Below are 18,999 nucleotides of genomic sequence, written 5' to 3' on the forward strand. Positions count from 1 at the left end.
GTGAATATTCTGTTTTATTCCTCTGGGTGCACTTTCACTGGGGAATCTAACATGATCTGTAATGGATGCATGTTCAAGCCATTTCCTCACCTGCCACCTTGTCAGGGAAGCGCTATTTTCATGAACTGCCTTCCTTTCAGAAGGGTGATGCTTCCTGTATCAGAAACGAGCCATGACCCTGTGGGTGAAGCCAACACAAGTGATGATAAAGTGGGTCCCACAAACTGGGAGCACATTTCAAGGGGACTTTTCAAGCCACCTGTGCCAACAGCTGATTCACTTGTCCCTGGTCCTGGCTCCTCTCTGCGGTCACCCCTCTCAATATGTCCTTTCCAGCCTCAGCATCCATCTGTGAACTCTCGTTGGCCAACACGTCACCCTCCCTCCAAACACATGTGCTGAACCCACTTCCCTGTTCAGGCCCTGCTCGCTCCTGGGATCGGGCTCTGCCCAGGATCCAAGACACCCTGGCCTGGGAGGATGGGGATGCATGTTAACTGTGTGTAAATACAATCGCAGAATTGAATTTGACCCTTTTCCAACTTTAGGAAATTGACATCCATTCTGAATCATTTTGCTTCCCAAGTGCTTCAGCAGTAAAGAACCCACCTGTAAAGTACCAGAAGGGGCAGGAAATGTGGGTTCAATCCCTGGGTAGAGAAGATTCCCTGGAGAAGGGAGTTGCTACCCACTCCAGTATTGTTGCCTGGAGAATCCCATGGACAGAGGAGCTTGGTGGACTACAGTCCGTGGGGTCACAAAGAGTCAGACACGACTGAGCACACACACACCTGAAACAATGTAAATCAACAATACTTAAAAAATTAAAAATAAAAGTCAAAAAAATTTTAAAAAGCATTCTGTTTAGATTGTCAAGAAAATATGAACAAGTAACTCTGGTGTCTCTGGCCTGGATGCTGGATGAATCTGATGGGGATGGAGGAGCTGTTGATCAGAATGAGCCCCACTGAGTCCTGAGACGCCAACCCTGGGCCAGGCATTGGGAAGCATTGAGTGACAAATGGCCCCTTTGACAACAGGCTTTCCTGCAGCAAAGGCCTGGGACCACCAAAGGGAGTAACGGGCTCCACTCATGCGGCGGGAGTGCCCTCTCTGAGTTCTAGCCTTTTCTGGTGACAGCCCCTCCTTCTGACCCCCGGCTCTGACCTGGGAAATATAACCACCCAACCAGACCTGGCAGAGGGACCGTTCCGATGTGCTGAGTAGCCAACCGAGAATAACTCCGTGTCTCTTTCGCTATTACTTCACTGTCTAAACTCCCCCGGAATTTTCTTGAATACGTAAGTATTTCAACAAATGTGTTGCCCTCTCTTCCTCAAAAGGACACTGTAAGAGCCTAGTTTAATTTAGTTCAGCCAGAAGGAAATGGCAACCCACTCCAGTATCCTTGCCTGGAGAACCCCATGGACAGAAGAGTCTGGTGTGCTGCAGTCCATGGGATCACAAAGAGTCAGACATGACTTAGCGACTTAACAATCAGGTGCTTACGTTCATCTAAGGGATCTGTCTGTCTGTCTGTGTTTATAATGCTTCCCCCAGCCCTGGAGACTCCATCTTTGCAGTACAAAAAAACGTAAAATGTCTCATCAGTAATTAGAACATATATTGAAAAAATAATATTTCAGATATACTGGCTTATATTAAAGTCAATTTCACCTTTTTTTTTTTCGCTTTTCTAGTACCACTACTGGAATATAGAGAAGTCCACATGACTGGGATGTTTCTATTGGTCAGTGCTGGTCTGCAGGGCCCTGCATGGTCTGACCCTGCTGGCTCTCCTGGCTTCATCTTCTCCTCTGCCTCACCTGCTCATTCCCACATACTTGGCTCCTTGATGCTTCTTCAAGGCACCCAACAGGTTCCTGCCCCAGAACCTTGGCACGTGCTGCTCTGTTACATACCCACCCACATGGTTGTTCCCTTTCCTCCCATTTCTACTCCACGGTCACCTGCATGACAGTGGTGACTGTCTAAAGTGCCTCCCTCTCTAAAAGGTCACCATCACCTCCCAAATTCCTACCTCTCTCCCCTGCTTTACTGTTCATGCTTAATATATATCTTTAGCCAAAATTGTGCTCATCTATCTTGTTTATGATCTGTGTCCCCATCAACAAGAAAGCTGATAAAGGTGGGGCTTTTGTCTGTTTTGTTCCCAGCTGTACACTCTGTACTCAGAAAGAAGAACAGTGCTTTGAACAGAATAACATGTGATAACTATTTATTGAATGAGTGACTACAGAATGCAGGCTTTTAGCCTCAGAGTTCTCACTCCAAATGCGAGAAGTCAAATATATATAACAGATTAAAGATGGTACCATGGTGCAGCGAGGGGGGAAGCAAAGGAGAGACCAGAGGCGGGGGGGGGACGAGGGTGAGAACTTGGCCAGCTGAGGAGGCCTGGCCCCAGCCAAGAGGCTCCATATGCACTCAGTCCTGCTGTCTGATGGCAGTGGGGGTGGGTGGAGGGCGGAGCTGGCTAGAAAGGGGGAAATGAAGAATTTATATTTTTCGAAAACTTTCTATAAGATTTGTGGGGCTCACTCACTGAGACCAGCCCTTGGGGCTTTGGCTTGTCTTTGCAGTGTGATGGAACACAGTGGAGGAAGAATGGCCTGGCTCGTAGGGCAAGTGGCCCAGAACTTGCTGCAAAGCCCACTGCAGAAACACCGATTACAATTTGTGTTGAATCCTGTCCCCAGCGAACCTTGTTCATGTAGCACCTCAAAATGCATCCAGCTCCATCCGTGAATGAATGAACAGACAAAATGTGGCCCATCCATACAATGGAATATTATTCAGCCTTGGAAAGGCAGGAAAGTCTGACATCTGCTACAACAGGGATGAACTCTGAAGACATTTTGCTCAGTGAGAGAAACCAGACACAGAAAGACAAATACTGTACTGTTCCACTTACTTGAGGGACTAAAGCAGGTAAATTCATGGAGACAGAAAGCAGAAGGGTGGCTGCCAGGGGCTGGGGGTGGGGAGAATGGGGACTTGGTGTTTAATGGGGACAGAGTCTCCATTTGGGAAGATGAAGTTTCATGCATGGATGGTGGTGATGCACAAGTATGAATGTGTTTAATGCTACTGCACTGGACACTTGAAAACAGTTAAGATGGGAAATTTTATCTGTATATTTTACCAAATCTTACAAGTGCTTATGGGCTTCCCTGGTGGCTCAGACAGTAAAGAATTTGCCTGCAATGCAGGAGACCCACGTATGATCCCTGGGTCAGGAAGATACCCTGGAGAAGGGAATGGCAACCCACTTCAGTATTCTTGCCTAGAGAATCCCATAGACAGAGGAGCCTGGTGGACTACTGTCCATGTGGTCGCAAAGAGTTGGACACGATTGAGCAAATAACACTTTCACATTCACAAGCGCTTACAAGTCTCTTGGGCTGTGGCCTGAGAATCTGCATTCCTAAGGAGGCCTCTGAGCAATGCTGATGTTGCCTTCGCCGGGGGAACCTCCAGCGAAGCCGACAAAAGGGAGTTCAGCACCACTGAATTCCCCGCCTCACAGCTTCTGGGTCCAGTGTCCAACCAGGGACCAACGTCATGTCTGCTACACGTAAGCTTAGTCCTCTCTGTTAGCACCAGTTTCAACAGTTCACACAAGGAGCGCCCCCCAGCTCCCCACGCTGCCTTCAGGGAGGGACCTCTCTCCTTTAAAGACCCTTGGGAAGGAACCTGACTTCAACAGCATTTTCATGAAAGCATTCACTTGGGAACATCTCACATGTGTGAAGGGGAATGTTCTCTGGGTAGAGGTGTGTGAGAACTGATTGTAGAAAGCTTGAACAAATCAACAAAAAATGGCCTTTCCTCACGGGAAAAAGGCCAAGAGTAGTCTTAAAGAGGCATTTGATTAAATATTAATAAGAAATACAGATGGCCAGTACGTGTCAAAAGCGATAAATCTCATGGGTAATCAAACAAATGGAAGGAAACATTACAAGAATGCATTTTTCAAATACTGGTTTAGAAAAAAATTAAAAGAATAATAACCAGTATTGGCATGGGCATGAGGAAAATGACCGCCCTTTCAGATTGAAGGGACCATAAACAGGTACATTGAAGGAACAATCCGGCGAGATGCAGCAAAAGTCCCTGTAAGGAACACAATCTTTATAGTATTCTCTTTCTGGGAGTTGTTTTTGTGGAAGCAAGCAAACCTGTGCACCAAGATATACGCACAAGGTGATTCATTGCAGTGTTGTTTAGCGTAGCAAAAATAATGCACACCTCCTAAATAAGTGGTAAAATAACACTGATCTATCTATGGTTGTAAAGGGGTACTCCACAGCCATCCTAAAAGATACTGTGGATTCTAGTTCTCTCCTACTGGGAAGGATGTTCAGCATACATGTGTTGGAAAAGCAGTTTAGAGAGCTACATGTATAATGTGAATGAAATTTGTTTCTAAAGAACATTCGTATTTACATTAAAGGTCAGGAATCCGGGTTACTGTGCTTGTCTCTGGGTGGAAAGATTAAGATTATTTTAATCAAATCTCTGGCTGTTGCTTATCTGTAATATCTAATTTTTCTACTATGATTATGTATTACAAGTGTTTGTTGTTGTTGTTGTTTTAATCTCCCACTTTGGCACATGAAGAGGAGCCCACAAAAGAAACCAGTTGCAAAGATGAAAGGTGTTTACCAAACTGAGTTGTATCGTGGGGGGCGGGGATGTCACTGCGGGCGAACTGAAAGGCGGTAATTAGGCTGAACCTCAAGGGATGGGGCATTCAGGGGAGACGCAGAGTCGCCGGCGGCCAGCGAATGCCACGGGGACCCCAGGAACCACAAACGCGGGATGCTTCGGGGAGAGGCAGCCCGCCTCCTGCCCCCGCCCCACCCGCGGGCATCTGGGTCCAGGCGGGGACCTGGGCCCCAGAGGACGCTGCCTCGCGTGCGCTGGGTGTCCCAGCCTCGCCCGCCCCGAGGCCGCCTCTGCGTGCGCCGCCACCCCGCGCGTGACACCTCAGGGTGCACCCCCGCCACGGGCGTAGGACGGCCGCCCCCCCCCCCCCCCCGCCGCCCTCCCTCCCGCGCACAGGCGGACTTGGTTCTCACGGCAACCTGGACACAGCCCCGCGACACGCCGCGGGAGCCGCAGCCCAGCTGGGGGCAAGGTCACGGTCACGCTCCGCGCCGGGGGAGGGGAGAGGCCAGCAGCCGGCCCCGCCCAGCGGCCTCTCCCCTACCCCCTGCCCCGGGGAGGGGCGCGGGCGCGGGGGCGAGTCCGGACCCTCCCGGGCCGGCGGAGACCACGCGGGGACTGCCACCCGCCTCCCAGGGGCGCGTGGTCGGCGCTGACCAACGCGGGACTCGCGCCACGGCGGCCCCCGCTCCCCCATGACGACCCCGCACCCTAAAACAGGAACAGCCTGCTGGGGACCCGAACTGCAGCTCGGTTACTCAGAACTCACCTTTTCAGCAAACTCCACCGAACCGAACACAACCAAGAACTGGTTTGGAAGCAGAAAAACCTGCCGTGGGAACAGGGATTTCTAAAGCCAGTGAAAAGCGGTGGTGAGCCAGGGAGCGGGGCCCTTGAGGAGGGCCACCCCCGCTGCTCCCCGAAGTCCCCTGTTTGCTGAGACCTGCAGCTTCTCGACAGCAGAAATTGACTTCTGCCGGCTGGGAACGCAGGACGTCTGGGATCCGCGCGCAGCTGGGCGGGTTCTCATGAGGCCCTCTTCTGGGTTGCAGACCACAGACTCCTTGTGTCCTCACATGGGTTGGGGGGCGCTCACAGTTGAGTTCAGTCGCTCAGTAGTGTCTGACTCTGTGACCCTATGGGCTGCAGTACTCCAGGCCTCCCTGTCCAGCACCAACTCACAGAGCTTGATCAAACTCATAGAGCTTGATCAAATTCATGTCTATCCAGTCGGTGATGCCATCCAGCCATCTCAGCATACTGGGCACCTATCGACCTCGGGAGTTCATCTTACAGTGTCATGCCTTTTCACCTTTTCATACTGTTCATGGGATTCTCATGGCAAGAATACTGAAGTGGTTTGCCATTCCCTTCTCCAGTGGACCACATTTTGTCAGAGCTCTCCACCATGACCTGTCCATCTTGGGTGGCCCTACACGGCATGGCTGGTGGTTTCATTGAGTTGGACAAGGCTGTGGTCTGTGTGATAAGTTTGGTTAGTTTTCTGTGATTGTGGTTTTCATCCTGGGGTCCCTTTAATGAGCACTCCTCCCATTCATAAGGGCTCCACTCTCCTGACCTAATAACCTCCCAAAGGTCCCACCACCTCAGACCATTGTCTTGGAGGTCAGGATGTGAACATATAGATTTCTGGGGACACAAGAATTTGTGCATGACATCCCCCAAGCCAGTTTGGTTATCTGGTTTCCTGGCCAACACATAAGAACCACGGGGCAAAATGGAGCCCCTCCCAAACCCCTCTTATTGGGCTACACCCTGTCCCTAGCCTCCGGGAATATTGGCTGTTGTGGACTCACAGGTGTCCCCTTCTTTAGAGACTTGTCTTTGGTCAAACCAGATCTGACTCACCCTGAGGGTGGTTAGAAGCATCTGCCCTCCCCACCCCCAGGCAGCCCATAGCCAGTGACTGACTGGCAGAGGAGTGCCAAGGTTGGCTGCTTTGCATCCAGCTGCAAGCTACCAGATGCAGTCCTGCTTCAGGGCTCCCAGCTGAGAGTGCATCCTTCACAGTCCCCACTGCCCAGCCCTGCTCCTTTTCTGCTGTCTCCTGAGAGCTAGAAATGAGAGCTTGGAAGAGACTGTCTAAGCCAGTGTCCCCAAACCTGGCTGGACAGCAGCTTGTTGAAATGCAGATTCCAGGGCCCCCCTAGACCTTTGGTGGTGTTAGTTGCTAAGTCTTTGAGACCCCATGGACTGCAGCACGCCAGGCTTCCCTGTCCTCTACTATCTCCTGGAGTTTGGTCGGATACATGTCCATTGAGTCGGTGATGCCATCCAACCATCTCATCCTTTGTCGTCCCCTTCTCCTCCTGCCTTCAATCTTTCCTAGCATCAGGGTCTCTTCCAATGAGTCGGCTCTTCGAATCAGGTGGCCAAAGGATTGGAGCTTCCACTTCAGCATCAGTTGCTCCAGATCTACCATGTCAGAATTTGGTGTGGGAGGTAGGAATCTGTATTCTCAGCAAGTTTACCAGATTACATGCTGCAGGTGGTCCTGAGACTGGCATCTGAATGAGAGGATCTGGCCTCTGAACGGAGGACCACACTTGTGCTTTTTCATAATGATGCCTCTGAGAGATCAAGACACTGTATGAAACATCAGCGCTTCAGAGACTACCTTTCAGGGCTGCTCACCCCTCATTACGTCCAGCAGAGTCAGCCCTGCTGGGCCTCACGTTCAAGGATGCTGCTGCTGCTGGGGGTTACTTCCTGCTCTTGCTCCTGAAAGGTCAAGTGCATGGGTGTTGGACCCTGGCAGAGGCTGCACTGCTGGAGTTCGGGGGGAGTCCCCTGGAGCCTGGCATGGCCTCAACTTGTGAGCACAGCCCTGGCCAGGGCCTGCCTCTGCCACTGCTGGGGACAGCCCTGAACATCTGCTTTGCTCTTGAACTGATGAGGCTCTGGGTGCATTCTTGGCACTGGTGCCAGGGCCAGGGGCCAGCGCGTGACAACTGTTCCTGTGAAGGAGCTCAGACTCCACCTCCACTGGGAGAATGGCATACCCTGCTCTGCCTCACAGCCTGGGTTTGCCTTCTCCTTAAAGAAAAAGGAGTTTTGACCTCCCATCATTTAGTACTTGAGAACAGCAGCTCTCTATAATTTCATATGGGCTTCCCAGGTGGTTCATCGGTAAAGAACCCGCCTGCAGTGTAGGAGACACAGAGACGTGGGTTCAGTCCCTGCGTCGAGAAGATTCCCCTGGAGGAGGACATGGCAACTCACTCCGGTATTCTTGCCTGGAGACTCCCATGGACAGAGGAGCGTGGCGGGCTACGGTCCGTAGGGTCACAAAGAGTCAGACATGACTGAGTACATACACACACTCATAATTACATATATAGATGGATAGATGATAGATATATAAAATGTGAGTGTAGGGTGGTTTTATCTATCTGTCTGTCTATGTCTGACATTTATCTGGCCAATTCCTAACCCATCAAGAATGGCCACTTTTTTTCAATCTATCACCTGATACAAATAAAAGTATTTTTCATATCCAGGAAGAGGCTAGTAGCAACAGCATCACCCAGAGGCACACAGACCAGTTTTACTTCTTAGTGTTTCATTTCATCCCATGCTACACTGTGACTCAGAGAAGCAGCAACAAATAAACACAAACAACATTTGACTGAAGGAGCGCATAACAACTGGAGCTAGAGCCTCGGCAACCTACGTGCTGGGGGCAGAGAGAGGGAGGCCGGAGGGGGAACATCCCAGGGCTTAGATGTCCCTGGAGCTCTTTGTGGGAAATGAACCAGCGTCCAAAAGTCAGAAATCCCACGACAGCTGCTCAGGGCCACTGATGCCCATGAAATCCAACCGCCATAAATCCGGGGCCTTGCGGGGGTAGGGGGCGGGCTGGATGCATGAATTTGGATGCAAAAGGAGGATTTTCCAATATCAAAGCAACACACCCAGAGAGTCAGAGACTCCTTGGCGCTCTTGAAAAATCAAAGGCATGTGTAGGGTCTTGATCGCCCAGCACGTGCAGGGCCCTGAAGTGTGGATTCCACCCCTCACCCCACTCACAATGGCCCTTCCCAGGGGCCCTGGAGTCTCTGTGAGGCCCAGTCTTTGGTCTCAGAGAGCAGCGGGGAGGTGTGGGGACAGGATGGGGCATGCGTCATTCAGTCAGAGGCGTCACCAGCCGAGGAGTCAGCCAGGCGGGATTCCTGCCTCCTGGTCACTGAGGCTCCTTGGCCGGCACCCTGAGGCTGGGTGAATTCCCAGCCCCACAGGGCTGTGGTCACGCCTGCTCTTGTCACCGGTGTTACAAGCCTGGTGTGTGAGTCACCGCACATCCCATTATCAGATGGGTAAGAGGGCAGCAATGGGGCCTTCCTTGTCGCTACTTCCTGCTGTAAACCTCTCGCTGAGTGTTGGAGGTGGGGACCGTGTGTGGACGGGACCAGCCAGACAGACTGCCAGTGCCCCAGGAGGACTCTGAGAAAAGCCCCCTTGCCCCAACGTATCTTTCTCATTAGGAAACCATGGTGCTTGAGTTCCTGCCAGGAGAGTTACTTATTCAATTAAGTTACTCCATAAAGTACGGCTTAACAAGGAGTAAGGAGTTGATGTAGCAATTCAGTGAATGGTTGTCTAGTTTCAGGTAGTTCACAGGATGAGCTAAGCAGAAGGGCAGGTGAGCTTGGGCAGAGGGAGTCAGGACCGTGGGTGTGGCTGGGAGGGCAATGAGAGAATGAGGCAACTGGGTGAGCAGAGAATGCTCCGGGCAACTGGATGGGAGGGGGCGGAGGCGGCAGGGAACAGAGTTGTGGGGGGTGGTGGGCAGAGCTGGGGCTTCCCATGTGGCAAGAATGGTAAAGAACTCGCCTGCCAATGCAGCACACTTAAGAGACACGGGTTTGTTCCCTGGGTGGGAAAGGAAATGGCAACCCACTCCAGTATTCCTGCCTGGACAATTCCATGGACAGAGGAGTCTGGTGGGCTACAGTCCATGGGGTCACACAGAGTGGGACACGAGTGAGTGACTTAGCACGTGGGGGAGAGCTGGTGGGAGCAGGACAGGAGGAGTGAAATAGGCCCTTCTATGCTTAGGGTCTTGCGCACACATAATTTTCATACAAAGGTGATGTCACCTTCTGTATGCAATTTCTGGCTGTTAAAATGGGGTGGAAGAAATGCAAGCAGAATTGATTCAAAAAGCAGCACAAAATCACCCTGAAAAACAACTTGTTTTCATCCCCAGAAATCATCGGTTGATTGTTATGCTCAGGATCTGGACAAAAGAGTACTTTAAAGCTTGCCAATCAAAGACGTCTAAGTAGGACATGGAGAGCAGGCGGAACATGGGCGGCGAGGCCATGGCAGCACGTGTAACTCTGGAATGCACAGCTGCACTGCGAAGCACAGCTGGGAGGGAGCAGTGCCGGTCCAGTCAGCCCAGCCCGCCCTCAGTCCTGGCGCCTTCAGAGTACCGGCCGGCTGCCAAGCCCTGCATCCGGAGTCTTGAGGTGTATGAAGATGAAGATCTGGTCCTTCTCAGGAAGGTCACCATCCAGAGGAGGTTAAGGAATACACGCTATGGAGTAGAAAGAGCCCCGATGTGAAGGCTGCCATCAGAATTCAATTTCATAGCACCACTCTGAGCAACTGTTTCATTTTCTGTAACAAAGAGTAGTAATATATACCTCCCAGGGTTGCATAAACCTTGAAGGAGCTAATAAAAAATCTTAATGCAATGATTGATCTAATAAATGTTAGCTTTCCTCTTTCTTTCCACAAATGTGCTAATACATGGCAGAATGTGATGTGTCACAAAAGAACTGTGTTCTGAGGATTCAGAAAAATAGAGGCACAATTGCCTATAGCTGGGGAAGCTCAGAGCAGAGTTCATGTACTTGGATTTGAAGATGAGCAGATTTAGAGATGGAGGAACAGGGGAGGAGGACTTCCAGGCAGAGCGACTGGCATCCAGGGACAAAGACCAGGAGCAGGTGACCACTGCATGGGAGACAAAGTTGGAAGCTTACCAGGGTCATGCCATTGAGGGTCTTCATGCAAGGCTAAACCTCAAGGGTAACCAAAAGTATTTGAGCAGGGAGCTGAGCTTGGTCAGAGCTCTGCTTTATAATTATGACTGTTATAGCTGTTTCTTGTCAACTGGAAGGGAGACTGTTGAGGACGAGATGCTGGAAGCATGACCTCGTGGTCTTAGATTGGATAAAAGAGTGAATACATCCCCTAACCCGCCTGACTTAGCTAACGAGCTAATAAGCTTCGACTCCATAGCTCGGTGAAGAATGACATTAGGTCAAACAGGAGAAGCAAAAAAATTATGCTTGGGGAAAAAAATTCCTTTACTGAAGCTGGAAAATCATGCCTTCTCTATGGAGTGGTGTATCATTGGGTTGTTGTTTCTATTGCTTAGAAATGTCGTCATTGCCAGTATGAAGGCTCGTGGTGGATTCTCTGAGCTTATAGGAACCCTTGGTCCCATCGCCGGGGAGAAGCTCAAGTATCCGAACTCAGAGGAACTGGACGGGAAGGCTCCTTATGGTTTGAGTGAACGTGACCCCACATTTAACATGCTCTGCATTTTCTTACTCGGGGAAAATGAGCCATCCGTTATTCTTCAGAATGGGAGGTTCTGTGGAGACGGGAACCCTAAAGCCAGACTGGAAGCAGCTTTTCTCAGATATGATGTTTGAGGTTTGCTCCTTTTTTTTATTGTTTAATTGGACGAGGTTTGCTCTTTCCTCATACACCCATGACACATTCCTTGACCTTTCAGAATTTTTATTTAATTTTAAAAGGAGTTATGATAAAAGTACATTTTATCCTAAACATGGTGTGTTTTATTAAAACGTTGGTCATACACACACACACAGACACACACGCACACATGAAAAGGGGTTCAGAGAAAGAAACAGAGAGACATAGAGAAGCACAGAACAGAAAGCTCTTGGCAGCTCTCAGGCCAGGACCCAGTTGTGATTTAAGAGCTGCCTGCGGGATTTCCCTCGTGGTACAGTGGTTAAGACTCCACACTCCCTATGCAGGATCATGGGTTCTATTCCTAGTCAGGGGATTAAGATTCTGCAAGCTGCATGATGCAGCCCAGGAAAAAAAAAAAAAAAAGCCCTTTTTGTAAGGTCCCTGCGTGGGCTGTTGAAAACAAAGGAATTTCACAACATTTCAGGGCTGAGTGGAGGAGAGGGCAACCAGCTGCTTCCTCACTTAACACGGAGTCCCACTGGCTCCGTTGCAAATGGCAGAAATGTCAGACCAACTCGCAGACAAATATCTGCAGAAAGATGTCCTCAGGGCAGCTGAGGACACTGGGCTCTGCTCTCCCCATGTCAGTGGCATCTGTGACCAGCATGCCTAGCCCTCCAATGCTGAGCTCTCCATCGGGGAGTCTTCACAACTCCACATGACACATCATCCGGCCCATAAGGGAAAACCTGCTTTTCTCTCCTTTGAGGACAAACAGTGTCATCAGTGAGCGGGGGGGAGGGGGTTGGTGGGGGGCGCGGTGGGGACTTCAGTTCCCGTAGTAAGACAGAGCCCGAGATCCTGGGCTCAAAGCTCAAGGATGGACGGGTCACCCTCTAATTGAAGGTTTACATGAGGGAGAATTTGCGCCACCAGCTCAATGTGAATGAACTTGACAAGTGACACGCTGTGAAAAGAAGTCAGAATGATATTGTGAAGAGGGGAATAACAGTCATAACAGAATCTGAAAAAACTCGAGGTGGATGACGAGAGTGGCACTGTCCCCAGGGAGGAGGCAGGGAGGTGACATGCTGTTTCATCTCCTTGGCATTCTTATTGGTGTTGGTGTTTTGTCATGCAGTCGTGTCCGACTCTTTGTGACCCCATGGACTGCAGCCCGCAGGCCCCTCTGTCCATGGGATTGCCTAAGCAGGAATACAGGAGTGAGTTGTCATTTCCTTCTCCAGGAGATCTTCCTGACTCAGGGATTGAACCTGTGTCTCCTCCACTGGCAAGCAGATTCTTTACTGCTGAGCCGCCTGGGGAGCCCATGAACTAGTAATTTGATATCCTGGTTTGTAAAGGGGTGTGAATCTGTTCACTGGCATTTTAATAGATCTAAGTTGTAAGGAGGCCTTCCCAGATGGCACAAATGGTAAAGAACCAGCCTGCCAATGCAGGAGACATAAGAGACGTGAGTTCTGTCCTTGGGTCGGGAAGATTCCCTGCAGGAGGGCATGGCAATCCACTCCAGTATTCTTGCCTGGAGAATCCCATGGACAGAGGAGCCTGGCAGGCTCATGGGGTCACACACAGTCAGACACAACTGAGTGACTAACACTTTTTCACTTTCAAAGTGAGGACTAAGTAATAGTCTAGTTGCATTGACCTTGAAGTCAATGAAGATTAAACAATGCAACACACAAATAACGCCTTGTTTATGGGATGCTGGGCTTGCACTGTCCCGTGGGGTCAGAATCCCCAGTCTTTCCACTGCGTGTTCTTATTCACGTGTTCATTCATCCATTCACTCCTTCACTCATCAGCAAGTTACTGGGAACTTATCTTTGTTCCAGGAGCTAGGGGTACAGCATGAAAAGACTGTCCTTAACCTCGAAGAGTTTGCAGTCAAGAGAGACACAGTGAGGTTCTGTACCCAATGCCAAGGTGTGGATGGGAGATTTCACTGGCTATAAATCAAAGCTTCCTCCTTGGGTGTGATTCATTTGCTAGAGTGGCTCACAGAACTCAGGAAACCTGTTTACTCTTGAGATTACTGGTTTATTTCAAAGGATATTAAAGGATGCAAACCAACAGCCAGAGGAAGGGCTGCAGAAGGGCGAGCCCCCGAACAAGGTGGCACATGGAAGGGTTTGGGTTCCCCAACTGAGAAGTTCTCTGAACCTCATCATTTGGGGTTTGTGTGGAGTCTTTGTTACACAGGCAGGACTGATCAAATCATGATTAAATCATCTGCAACTGAGTCAACCTCCAGCCCTTCCTCTCCCTGGAGATCAGGGGGTGGGGCTGAAAGTTCCACCCCTTTCCTGGTTTGTTCCCCTGGCAACCAGCGCCCGCACTTCCAAGAGTCACCTCATCAACATAAGCCCAGCTGTGGTAGAAAGGGTCTCACTGTGTATAACAAGATACCCATTTCACCTTGATGGCTCTGAAGCAACTTCAGGAACTGAGGACAAAAGGCCAAATATTATTGTAACAAAAGATGCTCCCATGGCTCTTATTGATCAGGAAATTCCAAGGTTGTCAGAGCTGTGAGCTGGGAATAGATGGAGACCAAAATACATGTTTTTTTTCTTTTGGTTTGTTTGTTTTAAATAAATCGCAGTATCACAGCAAGTAATGGAAGCAGGAGAGAGTTTGGGGGAGCAGAGCCGAGGGAGCCCCCAGGGGTGCCTGGCAGAGCCAGAAACGGTGGGACAGAAGCAGGTTTGGCTTTGCCCGGAGGCGAGATCCTGCCTGTGAGTGAAAGTGTGCAGGGCTATAGAACGAGCTGGACAAGTCTGGAGAGGCATGAGGATCCGAGATGGCTGAAGGGCCACGGGGCAGTGGAGGGGGCCAGCTCGGGGGAGAAGGGTCTGAGCAGGGAACACAGACGTACCCCTGAGGGTGGCCCTGAGGGTCCACTATTCCCCAAGGAACAGACGAGCCCAGCTCTGTTTCCATCAGCGAAGCAAACATCTACCGAGCGACCCGAAAGCATCACTTTGCTCTTTAAAGAGCCTGCGGGTAAAATCTTTGTCCGAGTCTTTTTGCCTTCTTTTGTCCCTTGGACACTTTCTGTCCAGTTCCATTCCCTTGGGGCCTCTCATAAATCTCCCCTCTGCATCATGGTCCTCCACAGAACAAAATTCCTGGTTTATCTTATCTGGATGACGACAGTAGTCTTTGTTAAATACAAATTCTTTAAAAGGTTACTTTCCATTTACAGCTATTACAAAATACCAGAATTACAAAATATTCCCCAGACATCCTTGAGCCCATCTTACATCCAACATTTTGTACCCCTCTTCCCCCACTCTGTGTTACCCTTCCCTCCCCTCCCCACCGTAACCCTAGTCTGTTCTCAGTATCTGTGAGGCGTCCTCTTCTTCTGTCTTATTAGTCTTTTAATCAGTTCCTCAGTTTTTTTATCTTGCTGTCCCCTCCAATCTGTCTTCCTCCCTGCCTCCAGAGTAATATTTACAAAACCTAAAGCAGAATGTGTCTATTGCAGCGTAAAAGTATTCAGCGAGCTCTCTTTGTTTACAGGATAAAGCCTATGTACCTTAGTATGTGGTACAAGACCCTACAAGCTTAACTGCCAACCACACTGTCACCTCCGGACATGCTCTTCCTGGAACCTCGGGTTTTAACTAACCACTTGCATTTCCTAGAATCTGTCTGGCTATTTCCAGCCTGCGAGGTGTTTTTCTTCTGCCCTTGCTGCCTGGCATTGTTTTCCCTCCTTTAGTGTTTTTTAGTGTTAGTTGCTCAGTCGTGTCTGACTCTTTGTGACTCCATGGACTGCAGCCCACCAGGCTCCTCTGTCCATGGGATTCTCCAGGGAAGAATACTGGAGTGGGTAGCCATTCCCTTCTCCAAGGGATCTTGCTGACCTAGGGATTAAACCCAGGTCCCCTGCACGGCAGGCAGATTCTTTACCATCTGACTCACCAAGGAAGCCCTTTATTACTTGGCAAATAGCTATGTATCCATCTTTCAAGACTTGGCTCAAATACCCTCTAACCTGCTCTCCCTTTTCTGGTTAGAACCAGCCTCTCCATCCTTATACAGATCTCTATCTGCTGACAGGGGAAAAGACTGCATTTCCTTTGGTCAGCTTTCTTGAAATATAACTTACAGACAATGAAGTTCACCATTTTTATTGAAACAATTCAGTGAGTGTTGACAAATACACAGTTGTATACCAGCAACACAATCATGAGAATATTTCCATCTCTCCTAAAGTGCCCTCAGACCCCTCTGTATTCATTTCCTTCCTCCTAACAGCCTGGCCCTTGGCAACCCCTAAACTGCTAACACTATAGTTTTGCCTTTTGTAGAAGTTCATGTAAGTGAAATAAAATAATCCATAGCCTCTGTGTCCAACTTCTTTTACGTAATATATTTTAAGGATTCATTCATGTTAGTGCATATGAATCTAATCCATCCTTTTTCTTTTCTGAGTCGTATTCCAGTGTATGGATATAATGTTCATTCATTCACAGGTTAATGAACATTGGAGGTATTGGGACAGTTATGAACAAAGCTGATCACATTTGAATGCGATTTGCTGTGGAGATATGGTGGGAGTGGAGATGCTGGATCCCATGGAAAGTGTATGTTTAACTTTATAAGAAATAGCCAAACTGTTTTCCCAAGTGACTAAAATGTTTTTCATTCTGACCATTGATTCACAAGAGTTCCATTCACTCTAGAACCTTTCCACAGACTTTACTTTTAGCTCTTCTTGTGGGTATCTCGTTGATTAACAAGGTTATAGCCTCTTCTCACATGTTCATTTGGCATACACATAGTTTTGCCACTAAATATATTTTAAATCTTTTGTCTATTTTATTAAAACATTGTGTTATTTGTTTTCCTTTCCTTTAGTTGTATGTGTTATCTATTGTGGATGTTGAGTCCTTTGTCATATACATGCTTTGCAAATATTTTCTTCCAGCCTGTGGCTTGTTTTTAAATCTTTTAGCACTTTTCTTTGAAGGAGCAAATGTTTTAAATGTTAACAAAATCTAATTTATTCATTTCTGCTTTCTGTGTGCTATTTTATAGATCATTGCTTACCTTAAGTCACTAGGGTTTTTCTCCTTTGTATTCTAGTCAGTTTATAGTTTCAGCTCTTTTATTTATGTCTATGTTCCATTAAGGAGAAGGGGACGACAGAGGATGAGATGGCTGGATGGCATCACTGACTCGATGGACGTGAGTCTGAGTGAACTCTGGGAGTTGGTGATGGACAGGGAGGCCTGGTGTGCTGCAATTCATGGGGTCGCGAAGAGTTGGACACAACTGAGTGACTGAACTGAACTGAAAGGTATATATATATATACATGGGCTTCCCGGGTGGCGTCAGTGGTAAAGAGCCTGCCTACCAACACAGGAGACAAATTGTCACACATGACTGCGAGACTGAGCACAGCACAGCACAGTACAAGAGGATCGGGTTTGATCCCTGGGCTGGGAAGATCCCCTGGAGGAGGGCATGGCAACCCACTCCATGGTTCTTGCCTGGAGAATCCCATGGGCAGAGGAGCCTGCCAGGCTACAATCTATAGGGTCACAAAGGGTTGAACACGACTAAAGTGACTTAGCACATACACGCATGCACACACACACAAACATACATATATATATTGCTGTCCGCTTGTTCTAGCATCATTTGTTGGAAGATTATCCTTTATCCATTAAACTGCCTTGGCAATTTTATCAAAAACCCACTGGCCAGATATCTGTGGATCTGTTTGGGGGTTCACTATGCTATTTCACTGAACTACTTGCCTGTTTCTACACCAATACTATTTTGATTACTATTGCTTACAACCTGGGAATGTGAGCTCTCTCAGTTTGTTCTTCTTTTTCAGAACTGTTTTGACTATTCAAGGTCTTTTGCATTTCCATGCAAATTCTAGAATCTGCTTATTGATCTATTTAAGAAAACTTAAAAAAAAAACTTGCTGGGATTTTGGTTTTGCTATTGCACTGAATACATACGTAAGTCAATATAGGAAGAAATGTCAATATAGAAATGTCAATATAGAAATATAGAAATATAGAAAGACTTTAGTTGAATCCGTGAACTCCTTCTGCATACAAGGTGCTTAAACCCATTCGATTTTCATAGCCCTTGATAGTTTCCAAAGCCAGTTCACACACATTATCCCATTTGATCTACCGAATAACCAGAGGGAAATGTGGGCCTCACTTTGCAGATGAGAAAAATGAACCCCAGGAGACTTGACTTGGTCAACTGGTGGATAGTGGTGGCGCCAGTTGGCCTGGTGTTTCATTTCATGTCTGCAGTCTATTTAATACTTGATCTTGTAAATATTGATCTGGTGTATCTAAAAACGTTGGCACGTCGGCCAAGGCAAGAACCCCTGGCAACACTGCCAATTCAGCCTTATACACTTTCACTTCCCCTTACTTGGGTAAAGAGGGAGCTGGAGACCCAGCCACCCCTGCTTTCAGACCAGCCCTGGGGAGCTGGCTCCACCCTGTGAATCTCAAACACTCAGGGAGCTTTAAAAACACATGCCTCAGCCTCACCTCGAGGTTTTAATTCAATTGTGGGGGCTAGGGCCCAAGCGTACAAAAGCTTCCCAGGTGACCCTCATATACAGCCAGGTTTGAAAACAGCAATTCCGGTGTTTGCAGGGAAAGAGAGAGCAGGAAAGTCAGAAGATTTCTGAGACTTGAGCAAAGCCTGAGGGTCAGGGGTCACCGGCATAACCGCCCCTCCACTCAGAAGGGAAGGGAAATGAGAGAGCCGGACAGAGGTCTTGCCAAATTCCTGAGCAGAATCAGAACGAGATATTAAACACATGACAACTTCCCTCAGGGACTGACCACCCCCCGCCATGTCTTTAAAAATATCCTTAACTCTCGGTGAATAATAAGAAATTCGGATCCCATGGGAATCAGATAAATTCATAACAGGAAACAGTTCGAGATTATTTCGTCCAATTTCTTATCTCTAGATCGGAAAACAGAAGTCCTCTGAGGCCGATGACTGCGTCAACACTGTTCCCCGCCCTCCACCCCCAGATGGTGCAGAGCCAGGGTTGGACTCCCCTCAAGGCTCTTCTCACTGCTCTGTGCAGCCTGAGCCATTCACTCACTTGTTTATGGGGCCTACTGGGGTGAGGGGCTGATTTCTGGGGTGTTAGGACCACTGGCTGGGAAGAGTTGACTCATTAGAAAAGAACCTGATGCTGGGAAAGATTGAGGGCAGGAGGAGAAGGGGACAGAGTGTCAGATGGTTAGATGGCATCACCAACTCAACGGACATGAGTTTGAGCAAACTCTGGGAGATTGCTTGAAAGTGCTGCAGTCCATGGGGTTGCAGAGAGTCGGATCCAACTGAGTGGCTGAACAACAATAAAGGGCCGCTGGCTCCCAAGCCTTGGTGCATCTACTCACCGGGGAAGTTAAAATAGAGATTCCTGATCGCAGCCTAGAAGCCAGCTCTTTGTTGGGGGTAGACTAGGAATCTGAGTCACACTGTTCCCCACTCTTCCTTTGCTCTCTCTGGGTCTGTTTTAAGTGTTTGTGAATTCCAAGGTCTGGAGGGTCTGACACTGCAGTCCT

This window comes from Bos indicus x Bos taurus, chromosome 12 (assembly GCF_003369695.1).
Source record: "Bos indicus x Bos taurus breed Angus x Brahman F1 hybrid chromosome 12, Bos_hybrid_MaternalHap_v2.0, whole genome shotgun sequence".
Taxonomy (NCBI): Eukaryota; Metazoa; Chordata; class Mammalia; order Artiodactyla; family Bovidae; genus Bos; species Bos indicus x Bos taurus.